This window comes from Barbus barbus (genome assembly GCF_936440315.1).
Source record: "Barbus barbus genome assembly, chromosome: 35".
NCBI lineage: Eukaryota > Metazoa > Chordata > Actinopteri > Cypriniformes > Cyprinidae > Barbus > Barbus barbus.
Window position 1 is genome coordinate 8,111,101 of NC_136763.1, and position 14,854 is coordinate 8,125,954.

Genomic DNA, 14,854 nt, shown 5'->3' on the forward strand with positions numbered 1-14,854 from the left:
CTATAATTGTCTATTGTAAGAAAAAAAGAGTGTTGCAAATTAAATTACATAAAGAGGTGTAGGGGATTTGACTGAAACCCTGCCACTACAGTATGTAAGTTTTCATAATCATGAGGAATGAAATCTACTTGAATGTATTTGGTCTTAGAATAAGCCTTTTTCTTTTGCATATGAATTCAGCAATGGTCATTTTGACCTACAAATTAAGCAATTTGGGCATATGCATTTAAATTTGGTAGGACAAGAAAATCCACAGGATGTATTTTCTAAATGCATTATATTGATCTTATTGTGAAGGAATCATCCATGCATCTTTCAGTTGTAAAATTGGTTTTGCACATAATTTTTTATTAAAACCAAAATCTTCTGGTGAATTGACTTCTCTAAGCAGTCTGCCTAAACACCGCCCTTTCCTTACAAGCTCACAATTACTGTAGATCTGCCTTCATCCAAACAACTGAACCAAGTCCTAGATTTTTTATTTTCAATTATTCATTTCACTCAGATTTATATAACAATACGGGAGAAAATAATTACTGCTACATTGCTACTTCCATTTCATCACAATTTTAAGCAAAAGGTTTTACAGCACATTGTAAAGTTTCTCTCCAACTATTAATATGAAAATTCCAGAACCTTCTGCTCTTCCGAAGGCTTTTACTTCAGCATTGTATGCATGGAATTAACATTATCTGTACGTACCATCTGTATAATAATCCTGTTTGATCAAGTGTGCATCAGTTAAGGGCAAGACATCACAAACGTGAAACTTGAATAGACAGATGGCCCCAGAATGAACAGCTACTGAGGTTAAGAGTATTATTGGAGCTTGACAGAAAAATAAAAAAACAACAAATCAGAACATAAGACCTCTCACCAAAGCCACGCAGATGGATGTTGATTACTAAAGAGCACTTTCTTACAGACAAGGGCCATACTGAAATCATAAACTTACAATATATGAGATGAGATGGCCAATATCAGTTAAGAGTTTATAACACTATCGTTTCAACAGTTTGGAGTCAGTACGATTTCTGAATGTTTTTGAAAGAGGACTCTTATGCTAATCAAAACTGCATTTATTTGATGAAAAAAGCAGTAAAACAGTAATATTGTGAAATATTATTATAATTTAACTGAAAAGCTGAAATTTCAGGATCATTACTATAGTCTTCAGTGTCACATGATCTTTAAGAAAGCATTAAAATATGCTAATTTGGTGCTCAAGAAAAGTTTATTATTCAATCTGTGTTGAAAAAAGTTGTGCTGGTTGATATTTTTGTGGACATTTTTTCAGTATTCTTTGATAAACAAAAAAAAAAGAACAAGAAAATTCTGGAACAGAAATGTAATATTTTAAATGTCTTTAATGTAAATTTTATGTATCCTTGCTGAATAAATGTATTAATTTATTTTTAAAAAATAAATAAATAAAATAAAAACACATACATATTCACCCCAAAGTGTATGAACTTCTTAACATATAATCCTATTCATAGAGCTTAGCAATTTTTGGAAGATCCACCTGTTAAGAAAAATATGTTTACATTCCTCTACACAGCAAGAGTTTAAAACGATGAACAGCACATACAGAGTATCAGGAAGCTCAATATTCTTTTAGCACAGATGCAGCAGCAGCAAAGCTCCAGGAATCTAATTTGTATTTAATAAAAGCGAATCTGACATGGTTAATGTATTACAGCTGTAGCAGATGCAGTTCACAGAGAGAGAGAGAGGAAGGGAGAGAGAGACAGACAGCAAACCCCCTGATCATCAGTGTCTCTGTGGCCAAATCAGAGAACCATGAACTCTTAAAGTGGGCAGGACATTTGGGGAAAGAAAAAGAAACTTTCAAAAGTTCAGGGTTTGAAGGGTCTTAAAACATCTAAAGATTTGCACAATCTGAAAAGTGGAAATAAAAATGTGCATTCTAGTTCAAATGTGTTACGCTTATGCTACTTCATGTGAGCAGGGGTTGTATATTAAAACTGTACTATATAATGTAGTACATTAAAATTAAATAAGCACAAATATGCACTCTGAAATAAACAGCCAGATAAACTTTTACTCACTATAAGTCGTTTGTCAAGTTATATATTGCATTGTATCTATAAAATAGAGCTTTATTTGATTATACTTGTGAGTCCGAATATATTATATTACGCATTATAGGCCAGCATAACAGAAGATAAATTTGCTTCACTTCCATCTGCTTGACACACACACACCACCAGACAATTATAGGTTTCATTTCACTGTAGAATATTCATGGGACTTGATGTCAGCACATGTCCTTGGGCCAGACGTCTGTTCTCACTGTGGCCCAGACGGCCAGACATTCTTTCTGGTTGTGACAGTTTAATATAAGAGCAGTGTGCCCACGTCTACAGAAGCAGCGCTAATATGACAGCTATACTAGCCACTTTCTGTTTTTCATAATCGCTAACTTACACACACACACACACACACAAACACACTTTCTCACACACACTCATGCATACACAGCCAGCCAAATGAGACTACGGTTTAGTTTTTGATCATTCATTAATATTCCATACATATCCATGTTTATCCAACATATGGATAGGTCTACCAGGGTTGCCAGGTTGGGCAAATGAGCACCCACTTTTAGACATAAATCGCAATGACTTTCTGACAAACTTAAATTTTAGTTGTTTTGTATGTTAATTCTGATAAAACAATCTGTCAGCCTTCAAATCATGTCTAAAATGTCATTTTGACGTTTAATGTGGTAATGGAAAACTAAAAGCATGAAAAAACCAACAAGAACAGCAAATTACATGCTGAAAAGATACAATAAAACCTACTGTAATGTATCATCTTTTATCAAACACCCTAGTCAGTGTTTCGACTGCAAAAAACATCAATAAAATAGTATGTGATTGATGTCACCTGACATTATATTAACTTCAGTCATTGAATTTCCACTGCATGTTAGTTATACAATAGCTATAATAGGTACTTAAAAAGGCACCCAAGACCTAAAACAATAACACACATATATACATATATAATATACATTGATGTCTAAATTATTTGTGTGAAAATCTCTTAATTCTGTCAAAAATAAATCAAATATACATATATTATAGCCTTGCACATCTGTAAGTCTGAGGAAGGTTGATTGACTGAAACATTGCACATTAAAAAAATTTTGCGATGATGCAAACTTGAATAGTGCTAAGGATTTGTATATTTTTAGTTCATCTTGTCAAAAATATCTAATATTTTTGCAATCTTTACGTCAATTTCTCAAAAACAAGTTATGACAGTCAATATTTAAATGATTTATTTCTACACAATGGTTTGGACTAGACACATATTAATTAGGCCTATCATTCAAAAGCAACTACCCTTTTCATTTCATACACACAACTCAAAATGATGTAGCAGGTCACATATTTATGCAGATTTGTCTCTACTCAAAGCTTTATGACCTCAAGAGGCGGGTTAAGAGGGGAACGGACCCGGTTTCAAAAGACAAACAGCAGATAACAACTGACATGTATTTAGGATCAGCATCGGAGATTGAAGGTTATCAGCAGGGCTGGCAGGAGGAAGGGAGCATTTGATGCTTTTGCTGCTGTTAGTAAGAAATCTGCTTTGAACATGAAAACTCCTGATAGCCACAACGGACTGATTCATAACAGGAAAAGAGGACAACCCTTTGTAGAGAAAGGTTCAGATCAATCGATTTTCATGCTGTTGCAGATGAGGTCTGGAACAGAAATGGACACCATTGATTTGGACTCACTGCCTTGACATTAAGAGAGAGTTGCGGTTTTGAATTATTTCAAGCATAGTGAGGCGTCCACACACACACTCAAATACGACATAAGCTACAACACACTATGCTGAAGGGGGCAGTACTTATAGATTAGATAGTCAATAACATCCAAAAATAAATGTAATTATATATATGAGGCAGAATGCTTTATGGAAGGTTAAATGACAGCACGGTATAGAGTGGGTGCTTTCAAACCTCAAAAGAATAATAAATCCTGGTCTGGGGTCAGTTTTCTTCTGCACGCCCAGGTCAGCATCATTGATAGAGAAACTGTGAATCTGATCTTGGATTATCAAATCAAAGCCTCTTTCTGAAAGTCAGTGCTCAGCTATGAGGTTTAACATTATTTTCTAACTAACTTTTGAAATCTTGCATAGAGCAAAGTATGAAAAGGAAGGTGGAGTTTTCAAAAAATTTAAATAAAATTATAAAACAGGAGGTTTTTCCACTGGGATCCAGGGGCCACCATGGAGCTGCAAGAGCCCAACAGGCACACAATGTCATAAGATGTTGATATTTGGTTAAATTTCAGTTGCGACGTCGGGTGACCAAAATTCAATGTATATTCAACGTCTAATGTCAATGTTAAATTGATGTCCAATACTGACGTCAGCTGACGTTGAGATTTTGTTGTTTTTAGGTTGTGTAACTAAAATCCAACGTTGAGTCAACATCAAATTGACGTCAAATGTTGACGTCGACCCGATTTTCATTTTCAACCAAAATGCAATGTCTGTCCGACATCATGTCCAACGTCAACCTGACGTTACATAGACGTCTGGTGCCTGCTGGGAGGGTTCGAGGTGGTCTGTGAAAAAATTGAGAAAAAAAAAGGATACAGAGATCAAAATTCAAAGATCAGTCAAAGTTACCTGTAAAACTATGGAATGAAAAATGTAATACGAAAAAAAAACTAAATATTTTCAGGATTATACATCATTAACACTGGGAAGAAAAAATATGCACAATACAAATTCAATATTTTCCATTTATTTTAATTATTTTAATAGCAACATACATAAACTGTAAAATCAAATATAGTTCAATATTATACAAAATTAAATATGAAATACAATTCTTAAAAATAAACATAATAATACTTTAATAGTTTGCTTTGGCTTCAGTAATATTTGAGCACAGTGAGTTCACAGCCTTTCTTGCAAAGCAGATGAACAGTGTTTCTTTCTTAGTAGAATATAGAGGCTCTTGGAAATCTTCTGCTTCACATCAGTGAAACACAAAGCCATTGTGAATTATTTACAGATATCTGTGGTCCATCCTGCTTCTCTGTCATGCCTCATGCTGTCTGCTTGTCCCTTTCTTTGTCTATCATTGTGTTCCACCACCTTCCCTAACTTTACTTCTCTCCCTCACTTTCATATAACTAACATCCTGAGCCACACATAAGTGAATGTTAAGCAGAATGCTTTAACAATCAGCTAAATCTGTGATTTCTGATAACCAGACACAGCTGGAAGCTGCAGATTTAATTGGGTTAAAGGAGCCAAGAGGACTACATTCTTATTTATAGTTAATCAAATTACAATAAATATTTAATAAAGGCCCATGCAAGGGATTGGAGATGTGTAGAACTGTGAATCCTGTGGAATTTTCTGCGGAATATTACCTGCACAGATTCTATGTGAGCCTGGTAATGCCATATTATGACCCACATAAGTTCAGTCTTTGATCTTCTTCTGAGGTGTCTTAAACGATCCACGTCTTGTAAATCTGAAATATCTCGATGGTCAGCACTGTTCCACATATTCTGGACAATATGCATTAATTAATTTACCTTAGATTTTGAACCATGGATATGTCTCTTTTTCTTTTTCCTAAACTGCAAGATCAGCTTGACTGGTTTGGAGCAGCCTGGGCTTTCAGTTCTCTGGCTTTGAAGACACATGCATTCATTAACAACAGCAGGAAAGGGCCACTTGTGTGGTCTACTTTTTGCAAGTTATCGAACAGAAATGGACTTTAAATGTAAGACTGCCTTACATTCTTCCACTTTCTCTCTTTTTTTGTCTCTTTCTTACAAAGGCAAGCAACACAAAAAGATGGTGACAGGCACTTCCCCGGTCCCACAGTTCCCTGAGCTCTCGTTAAAATGGCCCTCTGCAAAGCCACCAGTGGAATTACAGCAAAACCACAAAGTCTGTGACATGGACCTTTTTTTCTGAGGATGGTCAAACAATGGAGAGAAAGAGAAAGGACTTGATAAGTTAAATCATGGGTTTAAAAGAGAGGTAAAAGACAAAAATATAAAACACAGAGAAGTAACAACACAAGAGACAAGAGGTGAGGAAAGGTTAAAGGACTAGTTTACTCAAAGTTAAACTTCTGTCATTATTTACTCACCCTTTTGTTGTTTCAAATCTTTCTGAACACAAAAAGGGACATTTAGCACAATGTAAACTGCTGTTTTATATTCAATAAAAATGAACAAAACAAAAATGACAAAAAGCACCACAGAAATAGTCCACACTTGATTGTTGATTTACTTAACTAAATTTAAGTTGTTCATTCACATTCAGATATGGCGCATCATAACGCATTAATATTTTGAATTAGCTTTAATTTTATATTTTTCTTTTTATGTTTTAGTTCTTTTAAAGTTATTTTTCCTTCTAATATGTTTTATTTTATTTCAGTTTTATTTAAATGAACAAAAATTATTTGAGAGTTACAATATGGTGCACCAGGTTTTATTTAAATGTTATTTATATTCATTTATAAAAGAGCAACATGCATGAATACCTGCTTAGCCTGTTTTTTTGACTAAGGAATTAAAAAGAAAAAAAAAAAACAGGTATGGGATGGCATGATGACAGAATTTTCACTTTTGAGTGGACTATCCCTTTAAGAGAGGGAAAGTGGAAAGGAAAGCAGCAGACAGCAACAAGAACACCAAAAACAGAAGAGTAGGAGCAGGGGGGGGATTTCATCAGGTAATAAGATCAAATTCATTAGACCTTTTATTTTATCTAGAAACAATCCCATTGAGTGTCTGGCAATTAACTGTCTTATTATACCCTATTAATTAAAAAGAGATATCTTATAGGGACATCTCATTGCATTTTTTCAGTAAGCCTTATTTGTAAGTCACGGTTCGTACAAACACAGAGATAAAGGACAAAAAGTGCATAACGAGAAAGGAGAGGACCTTATGTTAAAGGTTCCACAAGAGTGCACTGATTTATCAAAGCTACACGAGTGTAGTCACACCCACTGCACGACTCGTTAATTGCTAACTTTTTTCTCTGAGTGATACATATCTTGTTTCACCTCAGATAGCAGATGATCAACTATTACATATGCCTTTTTGGTTTAAGCCTGGGAATTTATTTAACTTTCCTGAGAAATGTTTTTGTGATCTTGTCTTTCAGGTGTGCTGTGTGGGTTTGCCTTTCACACATGATTGATGGTTGAATTTAAACCGCTGATGCCCACCTGAGGACATTGGCTCCTCTCATAATGCGATTCCCCTGAAGTGTAAAGCGTCGCTATTCAGACACACTGCAATTCCGGCACTGTCTGCTGATTCTTTGGGCAAGTCAGGCAAATATTAGTCTGTAATTATGTGCAAAAGACAATAAACGACAGTGTTAGCATTGAAATTTTAACACACACACACACGTACACACATTAGTCTTTGTGTGCCTTTCAACTTTGAAACTTTAAATTGCACTAATAAGTATTAGGTTTTTAAAATTAGTGGCCACGGAAGCCATTACACGAGGGAAAATGAGATAAAACTCAACCTGCATTCAAATTAATGTAGCATGTAATGTCGGTATATTACACACTGCCTCATAACAGCAAGACACACAGACAAGCAAAGACTGCCTGCTAGCGTACTGTCATTCCCTGTGAAAGCCCATACAAAAACACCAATCAAAAAAGTGTCAGGTTCAGTCAATGACAGTAAAGTGCGTGTTATGCAAAATGCATGAATAATTGAAAGTTCTATGCTTGAAAGCCCACAACATCCATTCTTCTCTGAATGCTGAATGAAGCTATACATCAAATGAGTTACATAAATTAGAAAATGTTGACAGCCTAAACAAAAACCAAAATAGAAATAAATTGACCTGGTGCAAAGGCACTTTGCAATAGTATTCAGACAACGGGATGTGTGGTAGTCAGTATTTCAGTCAAGATAAAGTCATTTTCTGGATATATTTTAGGTCGGACCATTGACTAAATCACGCTTTTAGTGGTTAGCACTAGAACACTGGTTTACAAACAGAGAAAATCAGAGTTTGCTTAAACAGTTTATGATCTGTCCCTGATGATCTTCCAATGGCTAGTTCACCACGTTTTGTCACACCAACAATTTCAGACAATTTTGAATTGAGACAAACCTGTTTGGAAACTACCGTAACAAAGCCAGAGATGCATTAAAGTCAGAGTTGGAAAGATGGAGAGTCAATCTGCAGCGTAAACTCTGATTTATACGCTGTCATCTGAGCAGGTGGGTTCATACCAACATATTGTGTTTGTGCTCTGCTGTGACAAAATTATGTTTACGCATTCTGAACTTAATGGTGATAAAGCTGGTGTTATCTAGTCACGTGGTCAACATGTCTGACAATTTATTAATTTATTATTTTTTAATTAAGTCGTATCTCTGTACTATCGTGGAACAATGTCAGTATACTGAGTGGTACATTGAACCTTCATTGGAGTAATCTGCTTTTTAACTATGAATGCTCATTTCAACTTCCACATAAAATAAAATAGAAAGGGGGTTTATTTCTTGCAATTATTAATTTCTTGTCAAAAGTTATGATGCATTTTCTTGCTAAACTCCATTTAAAATCACCTTTTAACAGAATTATTTCTAAGTTTCTGCAGATATTGTAGACCACCTTTGGTGCATTTATGATAACAGAGTGCATTAGTGCCTGATGACTTTTTCAGTGGCACTGGTTCTGGAAGTATTTGCCCATTCATATTTCCATTAGGGATTTTAAAAGATTATTTTAATAAGTCATGAACCAAGCCAACCTGCAATGAGGTATATCACAACATTTATTTGAAGCAAATTTTTAAGTATTATTTTGGATATTCCTGCATTGGAATTTAACGTTTGCTTGACTTTCTTCCTCCATTATCACATTAGTATGCTCTGAAGCTAACAACAAGGCACTCTGCTGGACGAGGATCTTAAAGAGCCTGCCTATAGCAGAGCTTCATAATTGACGCATAAACCACTGTCACACCGTCACAGAGTATGCGACATTTGCAGCGCAACACTACGATTAGACAAGTCCTGCATTCACATCAGTTTGATGGATGGCGTCTCTGCATGGTCTCGTTCAATCGCCAGCCTTTACATAACCTGAATTCTCAGCAAGGAGCCTGTCTAATGTACATGCTTGAGTTTTCTCCAACCATTATATTTCCATCAGCGATTAAAGCTAATGTGTGTTGATCTCAAAACCTCAGCTGGCAGAATTTAGAGGCCTTTTTGCAGCACATGTTGTCTCGAGACGTGAAAACCCTACATATGATGAAATCTACTGGGACTTAAAAATCTCAGTGGCGTTAAATTGCACCAATGCTGGAATCTATACTGCATAATTGTATGCTGTTAATATTGTTTTGATCTACCATAATGTTATGTTTGGAGATTATGGATGTGCAGTAATGATCATCTAATGGGATACAGTAAATAGTGCATAATTCATTACTGTAAAGCTATACTGTCTCTGATCTCATTTGAGAAATGTGTCTCATTGAAAAATGGTATGTATTTTCCTGTTCCGTGTTAACAGCGTGGTTTCGTGAGGCGTGCTGAATGAGCGGCAGTGTTGCGCACATCAGCAGGAGGAAGCCACATGTTTATAAACGCATGCTGTGATCTTTGCATGCTGTGTATTCATGGATGCAGCGCTTGTCTCATCTCGCTGCAGTGCACTTTCAGAGAATTATAGGACTACGAATATTTCTTGGTGTTCCTTTTATCTTCACATGTCCTACATACAGGGTATGTTTGTTTCGATTTAATTATTTTTTATGATGGATAGATAACATACGTATGTCTTTCTTCAGTTGTGTTCAAATAGCCGATAAACATCTGTACAAAAGCAGTTTTATATACGCTTTATAAATGATAAACCTCTTAAAGGGGTGGTTGACAGTTTTTTTTTTTCTAGGCTTAATTGTGTTTTACGGGGTGCAGTCAAACATGTGTTCATGATTCGCTTTTAAAAAAACACATTATTTTTCACACCTCTGACCCTTCTCTGATAAACACCCCGATTATTTCCTGGTTTTATGAAGCCCCTCTCTCAGAAATATGTGATGGGCTCTGATTGGTTAGCTGGTCAAGTGTTGTGATTGGCTAAACCGCCTCTACTGCGCATCTCAACATCCCGCCCCTCACCTCAGCAGCATGTGCTCCAGTTGTATTGTAAACAATGGCGTTGTCTATATTGCTTATCAATTTGAGCCCGAATGAGACCCAGAGGATATTAGTGAAGAGGATCGCGCAGAACCTGTGCAAGCACGGCTTTTAATGGTATGCTTTTTTTGTTTGTTGTTGGATCATACTTTTAGATACGCTGTTATTTTTAAGTGCTACTGCTTCTGTTAGCTTTTAAAATACGGTTTTATCCTAATTTACCATATGCACGATTGCTTCCTGGTTTTAGATAAGCCAGCTCAGTCATTTCCAGTCAACTGTACTGTGCCGAAAGGGGAACATCCTTTGCTCGGTTTCTCTACATAATCCATTCACAATTTGGAGAAAAGTTTTATTTGTCTAAGTTTCAGGAATGACAAAAGCAAATGTTAAATTTACGCGAGTGAATCCGTTAAATTACGAGGCGAGTCATTGCTATGATTGACAGTGGCAACGGAATGAATCATCTGACGAGCGATGTCAAAATAGAGCTGCATTAAGTGATTCAGACTAAATTCAGACTAACAAAACTACAGCAGTAGCAAGTCTGTGTTGGATAAAACTTAAATGATGTACTTTTTAAATTAAATCTAAACATTTCAAAATGGATAGACAAGAGAAAATCAACATCTACTAAATGAATACCATGAATGGGAAAGGAATAGAGTGCATAAGATGCATAAAATGCAAGTGAATATGTTGGATGTTGCTATGTCAGAGCTACCTTATCTGGAAAGATTAACTGTCACTACTCTGAAACAATTAAGGTGAAGAACCTTATTATGCAAACAAACAAACACATGAAAGATTATTTGTTATCAACTGCAATTAGCTATATAACATCTCATGTCAACTAGAAAAATCATATACTGATAATACACAACAATGCCAAGGTCTCTGGAAGAGGTTTGGATAGGTGATAGTTACGTTCTCTGTGGTTAAGCGAGCAGTCCGGTGGCGATGACTTCATCCACTGGTTGTGCTGGTAACAATGCAGTGTGGAAAGGACCGGCTCCTTTCAATCCGTTTCGACAGCCTTGAACACAAAGCTCTGGCAGATGTTGATCTCCTGGAGCACTAAAGGGTCCTAAAATCTGGAACATGCAGATGTGACCCTGGAGTAGGTGCAGAAGGTCCTTAGCATGCAAGCAAAGGTACCTTGGAGTGAAGGTTTGCTCGCCGGAGCTTAACCTTGTTGCAAATGTCTGTGTCTTCTGCCTCTCTGGGCTGGATGGAGACTCAGGACGTGCGTCATCTGTTGTTTTCTCGCTGGACGAAGACTCTGAAGTCTGAATGTAGATGATCTCTTTCCTTGCAGGCTGGAGGCGCAGAACGTGGTTGTATCTGTTATTGCCTCAAAGCTGGAGACTCAGGACTTGGTATCTGTTATTGCCTCTTCCTTCATGGACCAGAGGTTTAGAATGTGTTGATCTGTTAGTCTCCTGGACGTGCCAGAGACTCAGAACGGAGGTTGATCTATTGCAGTTTAACCTTCACAGGTCAGAGACTCAGAACTGGTTTATCTGTTAGTGTCTCACCCTTGTAGGCCGGAGACTCAGATCGTAGTTTCTGTTACTGTCCCTTTCTTTGCAGGACTGAGACTCAGAACAAAGTATTGGATGCTCTGTTACTGTCTCACTGGACGCGCTGGAGACTCAGAACAAGGAATGTATTTTGGGAAGATACCTTTATCTCTTTCCAATGAGGAGGAGTTGGGGGACACCATGTCAGAGTTGGGGGACACCATGTGGCTAATGTAAGTTTGCTAATGTTCTAATGTAAGTTTGCTACAAAGTCCAGCTCCGACTGCACTCGCTTCAAACTTCGACCAGACCAACTCCGCATCCTCAGCCAACGCCCATGACGTCAATTCAAAGACTACTGAACTCTCAACCAATCAGCAACATCAGGGAACGCCCTGTCTGCAACGACGACACAAAGGAAACCTCTTAACACAGGCAAAGCAAGTACACCTCCAGATTCTAACTGAATCAGGTGTATTTAATATAAATTTTAACCTCATTGAGAAACTCAAAGCGAGGGTTAAATAAGTGATTGATGGTTGTTCAGGTCTATGCAATTGAACACATTGCTGTAAACTTGGGATTTCACATTTCCATTCTCTTAAACTCATCCTTTCCTTACTTTCTCTCTTTCTGCAACGTGTGAATGCTTGTGTTCATGTGTTAGATTAGTTTATGTCTTAGGTTTATATAAATAAAATCTGATTTATATTGAAAAGAGAAGTATCTTGTGTTTTCTGCTCACAAGTTAATGTCTTAATCTGCCGATTTTGTAACTGTGCTATTAAAGTGTTTTCACTATATTTTGGATTTTAATATCCAGTGCAGAGTTTGTTATACGGCTCGTTCAGTGAATCGCCGTAACAGTGATTCTGTTCAAAGCCCTATAAAATCATAAATGATTCCCTTTGAGCTAAATTAAACTATTTCTTTAAATTACATATTAATATTACTTTTATTACGTTACACAGGCCAAAACCTGAGGAATCAGTCTGTTGGTGGATGAAGGGCAGAAACTGCATTTTGACCAATAGGAAATCCTGTCCTTCCCAGGCTTTGTACCAAAGGTCTTCTTCTTGCACTCTAAGAGGTGTCTAGTTGTTGTTCTGGCATCTTTATCTGATGCCGTTGGACAGTTTGCTTATGTTAGTCCACCAAGATCCAATCAAAATGTAGCAAACCTTTGTCCACTATAGTGTTCAGAGAGGGGTTCCACCATAAACTGGGCCCTGGAATGTGCTGTCCACTACAACTTCGGAATTCTTCCGGCTGCTTCTGTCCTCTGTCACGATATCAATATACACCAGTATCCCAATGTCACTGGAAGCCATGCATGCTCGTGCCATCACACTGCTCCACCATGTTTCCCAGATGATGGTGTATGCTTTGGATCATTAGCTTTTCCAAGCTTTCTCCATACTTTTTTAATCAATAAAGTAATTATTCAATAACACTTAACTCACTACTGTTAACTACTAAGGAAGATGTGTTAACTAATCAGTATGTAATACAATTTTATGATTGTGTTAAGTAACAGTTAGCTAATCAATAACTGATGTATTCTTTCATACCTCCTTAAGAACTACTATTAATTAACTACTAGTTAAAGTTCAAGAAAAATAACTGTGAAGTAACTACTAATGAACAGTCATACACAATTAAATTGATTTGTGACCCTCTCATATAAATGATATTAGTAGTAGTAGTATGAAAATGCAATATTAATAAATGCAATACATTTTATAGAGGTTTGGCCTGTGTAGTGAATTGTTGTGTGAGTGTGTTTTGTAAGAAATCAGCTTCTGATAGGAACGCCACCACCACTCCAGTTCCATGCGATTACTTACCTTAGTTTTTATATTTTATATACAGTACTGTATGTGTGCCTCCTCACCATATACCACATTACCATTAATTCAGTTCCTGTATGTAAGGCAAGGACTGAGGGAAAATGAAAATACAGGTAACCCATTAGTAATTAATAAAGAATTATCAAGTAATTCTGCAGGACTTATTTTGAACCTGAAACAGTAGGCCTATTCTAAAGTGAAAATATTAGAAACCCATTAGTAATTAATAAAGAATTATTAGATAATTCCGCAAGAATTACTTAGAACCTGAAACAGTATTCTAAGGTGAAAATTTAGGGAACACGGTAATTAATGAAGAATTATCAAATCATTCTGCTGGACTTATTTCGAACCTGAAACAGTAGACCTATTCTAAAGTGAAAATATAGTGGGCCAAAACAAAAATTGACCATTGGTTGATCTGAATTTGTGCACTGATTTCAATTGTTTATAATAAAAAATTTGTACTCTCATGGATGACAGTATATTTTTGTCAGTAGAAAGTGCTCATCAAGAGCTTTCTTTTGATATATATATATATATATTTCTTACGCCCTTCTGGTTCTCACCCCTCGTTATGTACAATTATAGTAATGATTCCTTTTGGGTGTGCATCAAACAAAATGCATATTTCATTTCCATTATAGGCTAGTAATAGTAGTAGTGGACTGTAACAAAGTTGCTACTGTAGTAGTACTTTGTACTTGTCCTTTTACTTAAGTAATTTTGAAAATGAATAGGCCTACATATCATTTTACTGGAGTAATATTTTATTGGGGTATCTGTACTTTTACTCAAGTACTTGATTTGTGGGGCTACAACCTGATTATTATAGTGATTATTTGCATATAACTGTTCAGTAGTAGTTATTTCATAGTTATTTTTCTTGAACCTTAACTAGTAGATAATTTATAGTAGTTATTCAGGAGGTATGACAGAATAATACATTAGTTATTGATTAGCTAACTGTTACTTAACACAATCATAAAATTGTATTACAAACTGATTAGTTAACACATTTTCCTTAGTTTTTAAGAGTAGTGAGTTAAATGTTAATGAATAATTACCTGTTAGGTCTTCAATAATTCCTTATTTGTTATGCAGTAAGTAAGAAACAGTATTCTAAAGTGAATTCTTTTCAAGAAGTGGTCTGGCCTTTTCAGATGTTTTTTTGGCTTTTAAAGTCTAATCTGGCCTTGTTTGAACCTTGTGGTGAAACTTCTGTATTTGCTCTTGTGAAGTCTTCTCTTGATTGTAGACT